This window comes from Eubalaena glacialis, chromosome 12 (assembly GCF_028564815.1).
Source record: "Eubalaena glacialis isolate mEubGla1 chromosome 12, mEubGla1.1.hap2.+ XY, whole genome shotgun sequence".
NCBI lineage: Eukaryota > Metazoa > Chordata > Mammalia > Artiodactyla > Balaenidae > Eubalaena > Eubalaena glacialis.
The window spans coordinates 52,510,322-52,529,150 of NC_083727.1; the positions used below are offsets into that span (position 1 = coordinate 52,510,322).

Here is an 18,829-nt window from a genome sequence, read left to right on the forward strand (position 1 = left end):
CACGGCCCCGTGGTGCTTCAAGGCCAGCGTGACTCTGTCTTGGCCTTGCCTGCCCACCACACCCCACCGCCCCGCTGCTGCTGGCTCAGTGGCCTGTGGGCGGGGGCACCTGGACCCCTCCAGAGGGAACAATTGCTTTATTGGAGTTAGTAAACAGATACACTGAATCACAAGGTGATTTGTTTTTTTTTGTTTTTTTTTTTAGTTTTCTTCTTTTTTTTGTTTTTTTTCTTATTTTTTCTTTTTTTTGTTTTTTTTCTGTACTCATCAGAATGGGATACTCCACGACTGTCTCACCAACTCAGTGCCAGTACACATGCTCTAGAGGACTTCTGGACTCGCAGCTACAACTGTACAAGTGCACACAAGAAAATCTACCCTGTTATCCTCCAACCACTGATTGAGGATCGAATTGCACATTTCTCTTAACCATGACAGGAGAAAGCAAACAGTGAAACAGAATCATGGGTGAGCTTTCTCACTTTCCCTCCTGTTTTCATTGGTTTGTCCATACCATTCTAATTATCATGAAAGGGCTCTGCGTATAGAGAGATTGCTTCACTGACTTCCTGGATCACCGAAAGCCATCAGAGTTGAAATTTCATCCAAGTCTTTCGTGACGCCCAGCAAATATTCCCCCTCGGATTATTTTACACCTTGAGGGCATTTTGGTCTTCAGTTCAACACTCTTGCTCTGTTCCCAAATGGGGCGCTATTTAAGGGAATTTAAGGAGAAAGCTGAGAAGAATAAACATTTACCGAGTTCTCTTGGCATTCAGTCTCTGAAAAACCACAGTATAAACTATTCATGCTGCTTCTTACATCTGTCAGATCGAAAATTAAAAGCCATAAAAGTGTAACACTGAAAATATGGCATTAAAAAGGATAAAGGTGGCCTTTGTAAAAATAACAAGAAAAGTATATTAGCCAATAAAATATTCTAACTCTTCATTTAAAAGTGCATCCTGGGCAGGACAGAGATGAATCTGAAGCATTGGGACTCCAGTATGATCCCTCTCCGCCGTCAAAACGTGAACAGTATAGGTCCAAAACCGTACAATGCAAATCACAATTCTTCGTGTAGCAGCAAAACCACAGCAGTTTTTAAAAAGATTAAAAAAAGATTTTTGTTTTCAAATCTGTATCATCTTCCAGCCTCACCCTCTGAGCCTTGAAGATGGGGCAGGGAGAATACCTACGTTGGTCCTTGTGGCTTGTTGGTGTTTTGTCGTTTTTTTTTTTTTTCTTTTAAACCAGGGGCAAAATCCCTAAGTTCCTCTGGGGAGAAGCAGAGATGGTGGCAGCAGGAAGGCTGGGCCCGCTTGGTGGGTCCAAGACGTGCTGGCTTCTCTGGGCTAGAGGCCACCGAGGGAGGGCTGCTTCCTCTGAGATGCTTAATGACAGGAAGCGGCTTTATTTGCTTGAGTTTTAGCCAGAGGGGGTGGTGAGCTGACCAGCTGGTGTCACTGGATGGCGAGACATGGTTTGCTCTGCGCCCTCTCTCCATGCAAGGTACCCTGTGAGTGAGCGTTCCTAGAAAAAGAGGAAAAGGGGTTTGTTAGAATCCACTAGACCAAACTACCCCCCACCCCCCAGGCTGGGGAGAAGCCGGGCATGAGTCAGAGCAGCACACTCTCCAGCTGTCAGGTCAGACTTACAACAAGGCCCCAGAACTGGGGCGGCACAGCCTGATTTCCACACGACTTTCATTCACGGTTCTGCGCAGGATCAGCCCTGCCAGCTTTGTGTGAGGAAATGAAACTCGAGTCGCTTTTTGGAATACCATAATGAGCATGGAGCACCACGCCCTCACCCAAAGACTGCAGCAGCATCCTTTGCAACCCAGCAACGTTCACTCTCCACGTTACTGCACGCTTAACTGGCAGGAGGTCTTTGGAGTTGCCCAAGGGCATCCCAAAGCCAGGCAAGGTCATCGGGGGACCCTGGTGTTGCAGACCTCAAGCCTGTACCCCGTGTAACAGCCCTAGTGTCTGCTGCAAAGGAGGAAGGCCATGAGATGGACTTTTTAGCACGTAAAAAATTCCTGGGACACAGAGACCACTCTTCAGAGGTTTCCTACAGGGGCGACTGAGCTGGGAGAAGTGCCCCTCTCTGTGGGTCTTGCCTGACAAAGGTGAGCAACTCACATCGCTTCATATCCAGACCAAGCATAGGACTGGGATCCCAGGGCAGAAGGTCTGAACAGGACTGTTCACCAGGAAAGTCGGTTTCTGCGGAATGTCCACCCCAACTTTCTCCACAGACGTTGGGCTCTACCTCTCTTATCCTTACTGGCTTATTTCATTTGCTACCAGTCTCTTGGCTTCAAACCTCCTAAGGACACTCCGTCACCCCCAGGAAGCAGCCATTCAGAAGTCGTCCAACTAAACTGTGAAGTCCCTGAGGTCTGGGGCTGTGTCTGTTTTGCTCACATCCCTACACCCGGGGACAAATGTATTCAGCTCAACACACATTTGTCAAATGAATGAGAGTCAAACAACTCTTGTCCCCCATGTCCCAAAATGGTACTTTTTTTTCCTGCCAATAAATGGGGATGTCAGATATGTGAATGGGAAAATTTGGCTAACGTGAGGTGGTGGGAGAGGACTTGTAAACATCCTTACAACTGTTGAGATTATTCCTAGACCAGTGAACAAATAATTTCAGGTGATAGAATGTAGAACTTGAAGGGACCCCAGAGATAATATACACAGTTTCCGCATTTTATAGATGAAGAAATGGAGGCCACAAAGAGAACTGGAGTGTTCAGAGTGTCTGTAGCATGAATTTAGCACAAGTGTGAGGAGGTCAAAATGCCCATTGGGAGGACTAAGTCCAAGCTTGTGCTTTGAACCCTGCTATCCAAATACTGGTGTTAATGGCAACCATAATAATGATCAGCCAAAAACAAGGTTTGAAAATCTGAATGTGCATGACAGGAAATGCCTGAGTTCCCCAAATCACATTAAATCACCAGATCTGTGTGCATTTAATATGTATATTAAATAACCAAAGTGAAAATGCAAAACACCACAAATATGCAATGGGAGTGGAATTACAAGGTCATGGAAACCTTTTCATTTGGCATGGTCAGATTTGGAAATGTGGATATTTATCTCTGAATAAAGAGCTCACTTTAATTTCTTTCTTTTCTTCCCCTTCTTTCTTTCTCTCTTTCTCTCCTTCCTTCCTCTTTCTCTCTCTTTTTTCCTTCCCTCCTTCCTTCCTTCCTTCCTTCCTTCCTCCCTCCCTTTCTTTCCTTCTTTCTTTCTAAGACATAATGGTGAGAAGAGGTACAAAAACAAAAACAACAAGAGCCACCAACAAATGAGAAGTCACAAAGGATTGGAAAGAGGCCTTGGAAATGGACCAAAATGGATCCTAAGACATACTGTAGCTTCTTCTGGGCAGGATTTACTTTTGTTTAGGAAGCACAGCCTGGAACGTGCTTTGGAAGGAGGGAAACCATCCCTACCTCTGGGCTTGGGACTAAGAGTGACCAAATCTTGTAGTCAGAGAGGACCTCTGAATCCTTTCTTTAAAAAAGGAAAAGGAAAAAAAAAAGGTGTTTAATGGTTTCTTCCAGTGACTGAGAAACACCTCCATTTTGAATTACTCACTCAAGAGTGCTGTGACTGCTTTTTCAAGGGTGTAAATTTTTCTTTAATGTAATCATGACCCCCTAAAGACGACTATTTCTCAAATAAGTTTCCTTATACTGAAATCACCTTTGGACAAAGGCCAAACATGGACAGCATCAGCCTACTTAGAGAAAATCTCAAGGCTTTCATAAGGGACTAGGAAAACGCGATGATAATGAGAGCCATTCTGGAACCTTAACTACAGCGTTTGCCATCCCAAACACGCTAATAATCATTATTATTCTCTGGTATCTATTATTGTCTGGTAAATAATACGTGTTTTCCCCCGAAGTTCTACAGGGTGCAGCTGCACCTCACTCTATTTTTTGCAGCCCCACTCCTGCTGCCCGGAAAGCCTCCTCACACCAAGCTTATTTCAAGAGAACGGCAAAGGGAGGATTTGTGCTGTTTCCTTCCCTCTCAACACACACTTGCCGTGTCTGGGACACCCACCCAGGCCAGATGGTGGCAGTGCAAGTCCCTCTCGGCGGTAACATTTGAGGAGGGGGTAAACTGAAGGCCCCCTCCTCTGTCCTCCTGGCTCTGGCTGGTTCAGGGCAGCCCCCATGTTGGCGACACAGGAATCAATGAAAATGAAGAACCAAGCTTGGGCATCACTTTCCTGAGAGTTATTCGTTGGCAAGGTGTGAAACTCAAGAGTGGGGAGGAAGTGACCTTGGAGTTTTAGAAAGTGATCATGGCAGGAAGTTCCAGAGCCCAAGTCCATTCCGACTCAGCCCCTGCTAAGCAGAGGTGTCTTATAGAACAGTCGGTCCTCCCTGTCTAAATTTCTTGATCTGAGTAAAGGGGAAATTTCTACAATATGTGAGACAGAGATGCAGGTTACAGCATAAACCCTACGTAGCCGTGTGACCTTGGATCTATTCCTTAATCTCCTCAAGCCTGGATTCTTCATCTGTGAAATGAAGGCATGGGTGAGATTTTCTATTACATCTTCCATCTCTCATATTCTGGGATTGTAGGATCTTTGGACCAAAGCCATCATCAAGTATGGTGGTACACAGTTATCCATGTATAAGAAAGACTATTCATTTCTTTATCCTGAAGTCCCAAGTTTCAGAAAGAGTCTCCTTCTTTCTATTAATCGCATACACACACTCTCACCTCTGGCAGAGATTTTTGGAGTGTCCCTTAATGCAGGGGGTTCTGGGGAAGTGGTTCTACTTGTGCCTCACATTTGGGTTTTCCTCTGAATTGGGGTTTGTCTGAAGGCAGGACAACCCAGGGCCCTGCCATGCGGAACATCTCACACACACACACACACACACACACACACACACACACAGCCCGTCCCATGGACCACGTTGCACCGTGTATGAAGACCAGCTCCACAGTGCGTGGTCTCCAGCAGGCATGTACGGTCAGCGTCTGCAGCACTCCAGGCCCAGCTGCCCCTTTTGGCCAGAAGAATAAAGTCTCTCCCTCATGGACTCAGCTGCACACCAAGTGCCCTGAACAAGCCTCTGACCACCGGCAATTTCCCTTTCCATCAGGAAAGCATTGCTAAGAATGTGACTGAGTTACTTCTCCTTTATCGCATAAGCATTGTCAGAGTGTCATAGAGAACAAAAATAGGCCTGAGTACTAATAACTTCTTTCAGTGTTGATACTGTCAACATACCATCATCCTCACCTTTTCTTCTTGGACCTTTACAGCTTAAGATGTATGCAGGTTGCATTTCAAAGGAAATTTTATCATTTCCAGGCAACCACTCCCAAAAGTAAATGTGTATCCAAAGAAAATGTCTGTCTTGTTCTACATCCCACCATAGTCCCTCCGTGGCACAAGAGTCCACCTCCACCAGGCAGCCTGCCTCCATTAATCTAATCTGTTTTCCAAACTTTTATTCTTCTTTGCTTCCTCAAATACCTTTGTCATTAGCATAATCAAAATCCAGTAGGTCTGTCCTGTCTTACCTGTCTAGAAGGCAAGCTCTCCAGGTCCAGCATATTCATTCCCCAGAGTCCAAAATCCTGTGGCATCAACCCTACAATGTGCAAGAGGTGCCCGCTGCCAGGCCAGCCTGCCTTTGTCCAGTTACCCCAGCCCTGCCCGTGATGCCACTCGGGCACATAAGCCCGTCATTTACCACGGTTAAATACAGCCATTACGTGCTGGCTTCGGCCACGCTGTTTATCTGGGACAGTAATGAGTCCCTGAGGACTGGACTGCGCTCAGGTAGCCACGGCTATTCTGGGGCGCGCACAAGGGTAGAACCCCGTGGTCAACGAACAGAGCCGCCTGCGCCAGCTGATAAGGCCGGGTGTGACGCCAGACAGCGGGCTCCGCATCGAGCCCATCCCGGAAAGGGCTACGGCTTGGGGAGGTTTTGCCAAAAAACGGTTCCCTCTCTCCTCCATCGACCATCGCTTACATGAAGAGTTCTGAAATGGCTTTTACCAAGTTGGAAACCGTTTTCATTTATGAAGTGGATGGTATCTCTTTTCTTATAGCTTGCTAATTGATGAAAGTAATTTAAAAACATCGCTTCTCTTTTCTAGCATGATTGCTATGGGAAATAACCCATGGTGAGGAGAGGGGAGTAGGGCCAAGGGTGAGCTCCAGCACCACTGAGCTGCCCATGCCCTGGCTCTGATAAGTTAAGGCTCATATTATTTAAAAGAAGGAAAATTAAACCAAACATGAGGCCTTGCTTTTCTTTTTTATAATTTTCTCCTTTAGCAACATCTCTTATTTTACTATTCAATCAATAAAAATCCCAACCATACAAGACCCCCTACTGAGATAACTCCATCTTTAATTTTTTGTTTTACAAATTTAAATTTTGGTTTTCTTTGCTTAGCTGGTTCTAGGAGTTAAATGGGCAGAGAGACCTGTTTATTCATATGAGTGGCCAGTGCTATCTTGCTGACCTCTACAAGATCCTGGGGGACAAAGAACCCTGAGCCACAGAACCCCCTCTTGTGCACTTGCAAAAGCCTTTATCTTCACCCTGGACGATGGATCCTCTTTAGCTACCTCAAATCTTTTTTTAAAACCTGGGAGTTTAAGCTAAACAAATTACCCTGTCTCTGGTCCTTTTCTAAAAGCAGGCAGGGATTCATGACTAACTGCACACATTTTTACAAATGCACTGGAGCAAGTGGCTACATGCATTCGTGAAAGAGAAAAATAAAATGAAGAATTACATGATATAGCTAATGTTTTACAAGAAATTTTGAATAAGAGCCTCGAGCCCTATGCCGCCTGGCTTTCAGGACCAAGCACTTCCTATTATGGTTTGGGAAAGTTGCAGTGTTTTCAAAGAAAGAAGTTACATTTACTGAGCACTTAATGTCAAATACTGCGCTAGGTACTTTTATATATTTATTTCACTTAAAAACAAATATATTTTATATACTTGTTTCATTGAAACAACAATGCTATGAAGTATTTATTACTGTCTCCATTTCACAGATGAGGAAACTTTCCCAAGAAGGTTAAGGAACTTACTTGCTCAAGGTCACCAGCTAGAAAGGGGCCAAGCTGGATTGAAGTCCAGGTCCCACAACCTCAAAGTCCATGCTCGCCTCGGAGTGCTATCCCCTAGCCCAGGTTTCACCTCTCCCCTTCCTCACCCTGACAAGCAGGGGTCACAATGTCAAAGTTGGCAGGGGCCTTAGAGACAAAACTCCGAGAAATTATTTGCTAAGAAATAATAATTGCATTTTCATTCAAGTCCTATCCAATACACAAACTAGCTGATGCTGGTTCATGTGCCTTCCAAAAATTCTGCCTTGGACACAAAAGTAGATGTTTATTGTACTAAGATTGAGTCTGTTATTTATTTATATAATCTGAACACAGGCAGTCTAAGTTTAAAAAAAAAAAAAGGAAAGAAAGAAAAAAAAGAACCTAGAGAAAAGAGCAGCTTTATATGGCAAGTAGCTATTGTCTATGGATCAACAGACTTTAAGATTTTAGGCTGGGTCTGGAAAAGAGGTCTGACACTTTATTTACTCTTTACAACCAGCCTTTTAGCAGAAATAGAGAGGGAGAAAGAGAGAGAGGGAAGGGCTTCATTTCACAGAAACTTCATGTAAAAAATAAGAGCAAGCATACTGATTCCCTGCTACCCCCCTCTAACAGCCAAGGAGATGGAAAGTGTGCTTAATAATTGCTTTTCTGCAACCCTTCCACCCTTCCACCCCAGATGTTCAGGTACAACCTATTTCCTCTCTGAAATCAGCTGCCCGGTGTGAGGCAGTGATGCCGTGGGTAGCAAAAGTATGACTCTGGTCCTTGGCACAGGGCGTGTAACTCAAGCAGCTCTGGTCATATCCCGTGTCCCACTGAGGGGAAAGGCAGATGAGGACTCAGGTTCTAATCCTGGCTGCGCCACTCTGTGACCTTGAGCGTTTGCTCTGTTTGTCCCAGTCCCTACTTATAAAAGTGGAACCAGACATCTTAGGAGAATTTCTGGAATCATTTCCCTAACCTCCGAGGTTGACAGCATGGAAATGTTTCGTTACCTCCCATTACACATTGAGGGAAGACATTCTGGGCTGCAAGGGCTACCTTTACAATTCTTATAATGAGCACCTAGTATATATATGCCAGGTGGGCATTTTACTTCTGTTGTTTACACTGGAGCCTGATAACGCTATGAAGTATGGGTTATTATCTTCATTTTTTTGTATATAAGACATGCTCAGTGGTTTTGCAGGAAGATTCTGGAGCCAGGCTGCCAGTCAGATCCCAGCACTGCCATTTACTGGCCAGTGACTCTGGGTAGGATATTCAACCACTCTGTGCCTCAGTTTCTTCATCTATAAAATGGGTTTAATAATGGTACCCCAGAGGGTTGTTGTGGGCATGTAACATCTGGAACACTGCTTACATATAAAGAGTGCTCAACAAATATTAGCTGTTACAATTATTAAATGAGAAAATGTAGGCATAAAGAGGTTATAAAACTGGTCCAAACTCACAGCTGGTTTTCAGATCCAAGCAGACCTCACTCCAGCCCTGGACTCCTCTCCCAGGCATTGTAGCCTAGTAGGACAGTAACTCTATTTCCTGGGCACCTCTACCCATGTTTTCTTATCTGCTCCTCCCAGCAATGTTATGACCTCGAGACTGAGGCTTGGGGAGGTAAAGTCGCTTCTTCCCTCACTTACTAATTGGCTCTGCTGGGATTTGAACCCAGGCTGGCCCAACCCCAAAGCAGAAGTCTGTATCCACTAAACCACACCGCTGCCTTCCTTCACTACCAGGAGCCCACTGTCACCACATGTGGAAGCTTCAGAAGGTATACGACCTGGGAAGTCAAAAAAGATAAAAGGACATTTCCAAAAGTTGCCACACCCCTTTAAAAGTGCCTGCCAGCCCTGGGAGGATCTGATTCAGCTTCTGTGAAGATCTCTGAAGGTGTCTGAGGTTGAGCAAGCCACGCAAGCCTTGTGGCTGCTCTTCATTCCAGGGACAGAGCTTTGGGCATCACTATGGCCACCGTCCAGGCTCCACGTCCATCCTCAGGGAAGTCCTCCGCTAGGAGATCCGCTGCGAGATCCGCTGCCTGCCTTGCACACCCATTGGGCGACCGACGGCCTGCACCACGCCCTGCCTCACTGGCCTAAGGCTCAGAGCAGCTGGGCAGTCAGAAGGGTGGAGCCCCTCTTTCCACGGCAATCTGGGGCCCGGCCAGCATCCCCCTTGACTGAACTTTGGAATGTTGTGAGGTTTCCTTCCACTGTGTGCTATGAAACCTCTTAGGTCTGCTCTGGGCACAAAGAAAAGAGCTCAGCCTCCCCTTGCATTGCCACGATGGCTTTACATACGTAAAACATAGATGTGGCAGCTCTCGCCACTCGCACTGCAGCGATAACATCCCACAATGTTTAGAATCCACCGCTGGTAATGAGCCTGTCATCAGAATTCAATGATCAGCTCAGCAATGCTAGTCTTTCTCTTGCTTCCTTTTCAGTGCACGAACAGCTGCTGAAGTAATTTTCCTCAAACACAGATTTCCTCCTGGCACTCCTCTGCTCGAGGTCGTGGTGACGTTGCCTAACGTACAGAGTACAAGTGCCACAACCTCCAGCTCCACTGCCCACCTGCTCTCCTGCAGCGGCCCCCTCCTCTCCGTCTGCAGCCAAGCGCTTCACTCCAGCCGTGCGAAGGGCAAGGTCATCCTTCACTTGACTTCCTCTTCTCCGCACCTGTGGCTCTTGACATCCTACTGCCTCTCTTATTCCTCCACTCCCGACTGCAAGTTCAAGGCCCTCCCCAGTTTTAGAACCTAACTCCAAACTCACCTGCTGTACGGAACCCTATCCTGGTAACTCCATTAACTATGCCTCTCCTGACACTCTTCTCGTTCATTCACTCAATAAATACTCATGTGTCCATTCTGCCAGCCCCAAGCTAGGTCATCAGTTACAACAATGTGTGAACTGTCCCCGTTCACACCAAAGCCCTCACCAAAGCCCGCTGTCTACAGTGTCAGATCTGTTTGCAGGTCCTGCATGATGCTTGCAATAGTGGCCTTGGTTATTGCTTGCCTCTCTCAGATTATTAGCTCCTCAAAACAAGTCTAAGACTCCTGCCACTGCCTCTCCCACTTTTTTTTCTTTTCCCTCCCTCCCTCCCTCCCTCCTTCCTTCCTTTCTTTCTTCCTTCCATCTCTTAATAACAGTGCCCCTGCATGGAGTCAGTGTTCAATACAGTTAGTTGAAAATGGATATGTTTTACCCTCTAGGGAAATAAATGAAGACTATCTTTGAACCATAAATGAGTGAAAGGGGACTGCCTCCCTCTGTTCGGATATGATTAAGAGTTTATTAACTTTCGTGGGTCGTAATATATTAATTAAGTATAAATTAACCATTCTAAATATAAGGTTTTTTTAAAAGTTACTATCCCTGTGCATCACACACACACACACACACACACACACACACACACACACAGCTGAGACACAGAACGAGTTGATCGGAGGATCAGACAGTGGGAGGTGCTATCGAAATCAGAACCCTGAATGAGTGACCGCTCAGCTTCATTTGCAAGGTCATAAGGTTTTTCCACAAAAAATTTTTCATGGTTTTTCAACTAGTATTTGGGATTCAAGTTGCTCAGACCTTGGTGGATATGAAAATAGACCTTCAGTCCCATGTTTACGATGTCATCGTATTAAATGAGAGGAATGGAGGGACCTGGATATATTTTTGGTTTGGCAAATTGTAAAACTATTTTTTTTCAAACATTTGGGGTTTGGCTAAAACCAAAACTTATTTTGCCAAGCACTTTGGCCTTAATTTTTAAACCCATGTGTATTTTAAAAGAAATTCAATCTATATGTTTCTGACTCATTTACACTTAACTCATGAAAATGCTGTTTGGTAAAAGCTATTAGATGTCCAAGCAAGTTTATGAGCCCTTTTAAGCCTTCTTTTCCTCGTTCTTGCCAGAAAGTTGTATTTTGCCAGCCATAAAGAGTGTGAGCCCCAGAGGCCTGTGGTCAGTTTGAAATTTATAACCTCTGAAGCTTAAATGGATTCTGACTTGGAAAAAGATTTTTTTCCCTCTCCTCTTTTTCATATTAAGCGCTCAAACAGGCTACTTATGATAAAGATGGGATCCTATGTCTCAGTTTCCAAGATGGCTGAGGGTGAATAGTGAAGGATTCAATCTAACCACCAATAAACTGCCTCTAAGACATTTTGGAGGAACAATATGACACTTTAAGTTCCTCTGGACACAGATCCAACACTCTAATGGAAAGTTTTACTAATTACTCTTAGGATAAGAAAAAGAGGTAGGAATCAACATGATTCAAGTTGAACATTTTACGTTTGGGGGACTTGGTAATTCTTTAAAAAATCACAGACAACCAATCCTGTTTATGACTTTTTATACATTTAAAAAATAAGCTGAATCTACTAAAAACGACATTTGAATTAAAACCAGAAAAGCGGGAAGGACGTGCATGCATGCTACAGTGACTTCACCCTGTATCTACTATATGCTCAGATGATGCTCAGATACCACTCAATTATAGTATTCTAGTGGGAGAAAGCTTTTGGATAAAGTACTTAAAAATGGCTTATAAATATTTAAAGTATAAGCATCTAACAAATCATAATGACCAAGTTTTACATTTAACCACATGTGCTCCAAATATCTTGAAATTACTCTAAATATGGGTTTAAAATATCAAAAGGGCTTGTTGATGGGATGCAGAACTTTGCAGAGAAACTTAAACCTGATCATTCTTGCTCTCACAACACCCAACAGGCACAATTTTTAAAGTGTGCGTGTGTAGATTTCCTTAGGAAAAGATCATGCTACAGTCTGAATTTCCAAAACAAGAGTTGAAGGATGAAATATAGGGTTTCCCCTTCTCTCACCAAATGCAACTTAGCCACTTTGCTTCTAGATAATTTGTTATTGTAGGTTGGCTCAAATTTAAGACAGTAACATCTTAGAAACAGTTGGAGAACGAAGCCAGCTGCAAGGAGGATATCATTACAAATTGAGACACATGTTATATGGGAATACCATTCATTTTCAATACCAAAAACATGTCTGGGGAAATAAGCCATGCAAATGAGGGAGAGATATACTTTTTAATTGCATTTTTTGGACATTAGGTCAATGTTTCATATCAAACGAGTCCATAATGTATGTTTCTCCCTTCTGTTCTTCTGTCACATTCTTACTTCCCTTTTTACCCAAAACAAAACACAGCTTGCTATCAAAGAAAGACAACAAACCAGAGGTTCAAAGGGGGGAACTGATGAGACAACCAGCATCGCAGCCAACTCTCTGGATGGAATGAGGCCGGGGAGTGCTGGACAGCTTTGATTGTCCCAGTCCTGACCCCACGCCCACGTGGAAAGGCAGTTCTGCTCTCGTGTTCCCTTCTCTCTATTCAGACTTGTGTGCTTGGTAAAATTGCACAAGCATGTTGTTGCTTATGGCCATAGCTCAGTCCTAGGAGCTCAGAGTTAAGGGATATCAGGAGCTACTTGAATGGTGTCCAATTTAAGAATGTTTAGTACACTCAGGAGCTTTTTAAAGCACAAAAGACGCTTTAAAAGTTTTGTTCTTATTGTTCTTTGCTTTTGCTCCAGTCATTTTCATTAGAATCTTTTAAATGACCCCCTTGAAATAATTTGTGTGTGTGCATTTCCCCTCCTTGCTGATGGCTGCATGTTCTCAATCCTGACCCCACCCTACTTTTTTCTCAAGCAGAATGCTGTGGAAATCCGTAAATCTGGAGAAGAGCTCTCCGTGGTTAGTATTTCGAGCTGGCATCTGAGATGGCATTTACTCCTTTTCCTTGAGAATGGGACCCTGTTAAATGATGCCAGTGCTAAATTGTTTATCTTTTAAACTAATTTATTTGTTTCTCTGAAATGAATTCCTTTTATGTTTTTGAGGCATTTGTAAAAAAAAAAAGTTTACACATGCAGAATGCATTGCCTTAACATGCATCCACGTATATTTAAACCAGCAACTGGAGAATACAAAATAACTCTGGGTGGGATAGGGTGAAGGAAAACAGAATGGCCACCCTCTGTCCCTTTGACACAATCTCTTCCACAAGAGAGTCTGGAAAAGGCAGAGTGTTGGTGGTGGATGGTGTTCCACTACAGGAGGTAAGTGTTCCAGGCTGCAGTGTATTTTGGTCCTCAAACACCTCTGCCCCTCTGTGATGCTTGTCTGCATGAAGGTAGGTGTAAATGATTGATGCCCAGGCAGTCGCTCGAGCCGGGAAGGGAGTGATTCATTGGAAACCAGACAGGGAGCTTATTTCTAGTGCCCTTCTGGGCAATGGCTTGTTAGTAGCTGGTTGAATGCTTTCACCTTTCCAAGTACACTCTCTCCAGGTGAAGAAGCACGCTAGGAGCTAGGGGGCTTGGTAGCGCTCCAAGACACGGCCATGCCGATGCCCTGGTGTTTACTGACCCGTCCACTTCTCCGACTCAAGCCATTCTCCTCCCTTGGCCTCAACAGCAGGGTAGAAGGTTTTCCACTGAAGGACAGCATCTGCCTATACAGCACGAACTTTGAAAGTCCAAGTGCTGGGGAAGTGTCTAGCTTGTTCCTTTCCTTGCTTCCCCTTTCTTCTTTCCCATAGGCACTCACAGGTTATGGTAACTTGAAGAAAAGTCTATCACCCTTTGCATTTTGTCACTCAGGCAATCTTACTGAGGCAAGGGCTACATTATGTAGCTGTAACAGTGATTCTGCAATATTAGGTACACAGCAAAAATTGCTAAAAATAAATTCCAAGTTTTAAGGGAAACTTACAATTAATTCAGCTTCCTCAGAGTAACAAGAAAAATTTCTGTTCAGGTATTGCTTGGTGATAATATAAAATAATCTTTCAGAGATGTAAGGCATACTTTTTCTGTAGCCAAAATCTATGGACTGCTCCTCCCAAGAAAACACCTCCGTGCACAAGCACATAAAGCTTTCCACAAAATTCCAGAGGGAATAGCTGAAGGCTGTGCATGGACAAGTCCATGGAGACCAGCTCCGGGGAGCTGACACACAGATCGGGAGGTCTGTAGATCAGGGCCAGGACTCACGCTGCACTGCCTGACCCTGAGGATCCTCGCTAAAGCTCACGCACTAAGCACTTCTCTTCGCTCACCCTAGCCCCAGCCCTGCTGAAGATGGAAGCCTATGGCTACATCTGAAAGAACTAAATACCCGGTCATATATGTCATTTCCTATTCCATCATAATCTGATTGAAATAATATCTAAAGCCAGGTGCCTGCACATTAAAACCCTCCTTCAACCCCCTTGTCCTAAAGGTTAAAAGAGACCCGGCAACACTGAAGGCCAACCTTGACACTGTTCATCCAGAAAATTCTCCTCTATGAGTCTGAAATGATCACAGCAAGCACTCTCTCAGGTCCTCACCACTCACATGTGCGCATGACGCAGACCTGGCCATTCCTCACTGCTGGCTCTCTGAATAACCTATACCTAGAGCTGGGCAGCCATCTGCATCCTGACAGACGGGCAGAACTTGAACATCAGGGATTACGTCACCAATGAACATTTCCAATAACCAAGTATTAGAACATTAAAAATCTCAAGTTTGGCAAGGAATCTGAGCACACCCTACTTGTACTGATTTCCTCCTCTCAGTCACAGTTTTTCCTCTTTTCCTTGCTTTCGTAGTCGGCACCCACAGTCACATTTCAACTGCATGGACTTGACTTTGCAGGCAGCCGATCCTCTCAAACTTCTCAGCTGGAGAAACCAAACTGGCAAAAAGTTACCTGCCACCTCCACCCTTGCGGCTTTCCTAATGAGGCAAGTCCCCTGCCCCCTTCTTGAAATAGTCCTTTCTGGGATTGTGGCTCCGTGGCCAGACTAATAATTAAATTCTAAACTCCAAGAAGTCAAAACTACAGCCCCCCTTCTTCAGCTTTCCCAGAGAAAACAAAAAGTGGAAGGAACTCTTGCTGCTGAGGCTAGGGGAGCATCTCGGAATGGGGGCCGGGGACAAGACTCTTGGATTTTCTTTCTGGTTTTAGAAACACATAAGAAATTTGGGAGCCACAAAGGTGGGAAGTTCTTGGTCTTGCCGCTCGTTGGGAATGGAAAAAGTGAGGGTGAAAGGGTTACTCATGGTACACATTTTTTCCATTGATTATTTTACTTAAAGAGAAGATGTCATTTCCCTGGAAAATCAAGGAGGGGGGGATATTTTCTTTTGCATATCTTGAAACATTTGCAAATGGTTACTCTGAACTCCCCAATGTACCATAAACAAGTGTAAACTGTAGAAATTCAGAAAATGTACAAATACAAACAGCTATCCCCCAAGCTCAAAGGCAAAGACAAAGAAAGAAGTATTCCATTTATAAATGGAATTCTTTGTGGAGAGAACAGTTTGGGAAATGTTTATACATTGTTTTCCTTATTATTTGGGGGGATTTTTTTTTTCAGCTTACAGAAGCGTCTTAAAAGTTGAAGATTAAAGGAAGTTTCCAACCTTTTAAAATCGTCGACGAAACTTAATTAGTTCTGCATCTAGGAAAATATCTGCTCATTTAAATCATTTGTAATCATATCAACAAACCAGAATGCATAAAGTCAGGTAACCGGGAACAGAATAACTTCAAAATGGAAAAAAAAAAACCCTGTGATTTGCCAAGAACTAGCAAAAATGATGACTTCTTTGAAGATAACTGTAGCTGCCTGGATTACTGATTTCAAGACACAGTCTGCTTTGAATCTATTTTAAATGATTTTTAAAAATAGCAATACAGTATGAAAATGGTGGGCATACTGAAAATGAAGAACCCAGATGAAAGTTACTGACAGACAATGAGTCACCAACAAGCACAAGGAGAAATCACTCACCTGCGCCTCATCCACCACAACTCAGCCCAGGTTTGGTTTTGGTTTTTTAATGCTTTCCCCTTTGGCTTTAACTTGTCACCAAACAGTGTTCACTGTCAGGGCACAAAAGCCATGCAGTTCTTTACTTAACGGATGCATTTCCAGTTTCCGTAACCATATGCATAGGCTGGGTTTCTGAAGGCATAGAAGAAAAACAGCACCACGTGTGCACAGAAAATCAGGAAGGGTCAGAGAATGTGAGTGAATTACGGCAGGTTGAGACTGTGCTGTGAGCTGACACGGAACTACAGAGGGCAAGAGGCAATGTGATTTAGTGGAGCAGAGGCGTTCTTCCCCCACCTTAAATCACTCGCCTTGTCACCCCACTGTAGCTGGCAAAGCCTGAGAGTCTCTGGCTTTAGAGAAAAGCTGTAATTTCTTGCGGGACCCATCATAAAAAGAACTTTCCAATCTCAGGGGGATATGGGCAATTTCATCATTGCATCTTCTGAAAATGACTGAAGCCAGGTTAATATTTTTAGTAACGACTCTGGTCCACATACAAGACCCTAGCCTGATTCTTTATTCAGAAACATATATCATCCAAATAGCCATCATATATTTCATGCTTTTATGTTCTTTTGACGCTATACTACTTATGGACTAGTGACACTCTTCTTGACCTGGTCACTTCTCACTTTAGTAATGGTAGTAAAATCTTTCACCCTCTCATTCTTCCTTTAATGTCATTTGAATGAGTGACACTAGAATGTGTTTAAAATTACAATTCCTGATGATTTTCTGGCTTTCTAAAGGCCATCACTTTTTTTTGTCCCACATCTTCCCATTACTCACTGCTTTGTCAACCAGATTAAATTACTCTGGTAGAGAAATCAGGGGCATTTTCAATTGAGGTGACTATGAGAAGGCTGAGACTGTCTTTGGAGAGCAGAACTTGCAGATATAAAATCAAGGACTGGTGAACTGATTTTTAGTATTCTGCTCCTACTGGCAAAGCCATCAATGGAAAAGGAAGCCTCAGACTATGGTGGCTGAGAAACCCTTCTCACACCACCCAGCAAGGCCCCTTTCACTGGCTCTGAGCTTCCCAAGCAAACTCCTGGCTATAAGTGAGGTAGGTGCCCATGTAAATATGCTGACTTAGAGACAATGGTTTGCACACACCACATCAAGTGTTCTGGTCCACATCTATATTTCCTACCGTGGAGTAATGGGTTGGTATTCTAGGTTTTTCACTGTTGTTGCTGAAAAAAAAACTGAGCACGCTAAAAACAAACAAACAAACACACACCATCTAAACACTTAGAGAAGTTGGTAGGTAGGCTTGGTTTTTGTCTAGGAACTTTCCCCCAAGACAACTGAGGTGGATAAAAGAATTTTATCAAGTAGGGTAATAAAGGGACCAATTAACCTATTCTCCTACAGTGGTTCAAAGAAAATGTAGCCCTGGAGTCAGACAGCCTACATTTGAATCTCAATGCTGCTTATTAACTTGGTAATCTTGGGCAAGTTACTTAATTTCTATGTCTTAGTTTCCTCATCGGTAAAATGAAGACAATAACAATTGCCAAATGGATCCTGACCCAAATAAATACTACTGAAAAACACTTAGAGAAGGACCTGCACATACCAATGTGAGCAACTGCTCTTCCTAGAAGGTCCACTTCTCCTACCCAGGCCTCCTTCCTCCCCGGTGTACATTTCCACCAGACTGTAAGTGCCTTGAGGGCAGGCACTGCACCATATTCACCTTTGTAACCCCCAACTCCTGGAAAGAGCTGTGCATAAATTATGTGCTCAGTAAATATTCATTTCCCTTCCTTTCCTCTCCATAAATAGTTGATAAACTTCAGCAGAACATTAGCCTGTTTGCTGTCCTTGTGGACAGAGGAGAGCGCTCAGGCTCTGGGTCCAGCAGGCCTGAGTTGAATACCGGTTCCCTCACTTACCAGCTCTGATTTGGGCAACATCTCCAAGCCTTATTTTCCTCCTTGGTAAGACGCAGACGATGCTTATTCCACCAGGATTGTTGGGAGGATCAAACAAATGAGGTCACATCTGGCTACAGTGGGCAGCCACTCAGGCTAGTTTCCCTCCCCCTTACTGAAATTCTGAACTCGTTATTTATGGTTCACTTGGTATTAAGCAGGATTCCAGACCCTCCCCTGCCAGAGGTCAGAGATGTGCGCTCTCACCCACTTCAGTGATGTTGCCCTTTTCCCTGTCAAAGCCTCCCACTGCCTGGAGAGGTGAGCACCTCACCCACTGAGCTGCTGAGCCCCAAAAGGGGAGAAAGCAAAGCTGGTCAGTGATGTTGAGGCCCACCCTGGGAAATGCTGGTTGGTGACAAATGAAGGAAGAGACCCCATGAACACGAGCTGCTCCAACACCCTACCAGGCAAATGGGGCTTCATGGCCTGGGTTCAGCTGGCATAGCATGTAAGAAGGTTAGATTTTATTCTCATCTTGCAAATGGAATCCCCTGGTTATTGAGAACATTTGGTGAATTAGGACATTCTGCCAGTGACTCTACCAGCTCCAGGAAGTGGCTCAGCTTGCCTTTTACCTCAGTCCTGTAACCTCATGACTGAACATTTACTGGTCCCAAGTAATCTCTCCTTCCTCCCCACATCCTCTTCTACTTACAGGGATGAGCCTAATAATAAAAGTGTAATTAGTAGATAGTGTTTCAATGCAGGTTCAAGAATTGGATTTATCCTTAAGTAAGTGACCCTGGGCATGGCACTTACATGCTGTGACTCAGTTTCCTCATCTGTAAAATGGGAATGATGTTGGATCAAGATGATGATAGTGTGTGACCACACAAGGTGTACT

The 18,829-nt window shown here is 44.1% G+C and overlaps 1 protein-coding gene across 3 annotated transcripts in view; it reads right to left on the reverse strand.

Annotated features, from left to right (window-relative positions):
• Positions 1-269: 269 nt before the first annotated feature.
• SOBP (sine oculis binding protein homolog) overlaps positions 270-18,829 on the reverse strand; it is a 156,933-nt gene continuing 138,373 nt past the window's right edge. For 2 of the 3 annotated variants that reach the window (XM_061207454.1, XM_061207452.1), the window contains one exon: positions 270-1,533. The gene's annotated coding sequence lies outside the window, so the exon portion shown is untranslated. Of the gene's footprint in view, positions 1,534-17,483; positions 18,828-18,829 lie in introns of those variants that run through there. The other variant, XM_061207453.1, reaches the window with a different exon arrangement.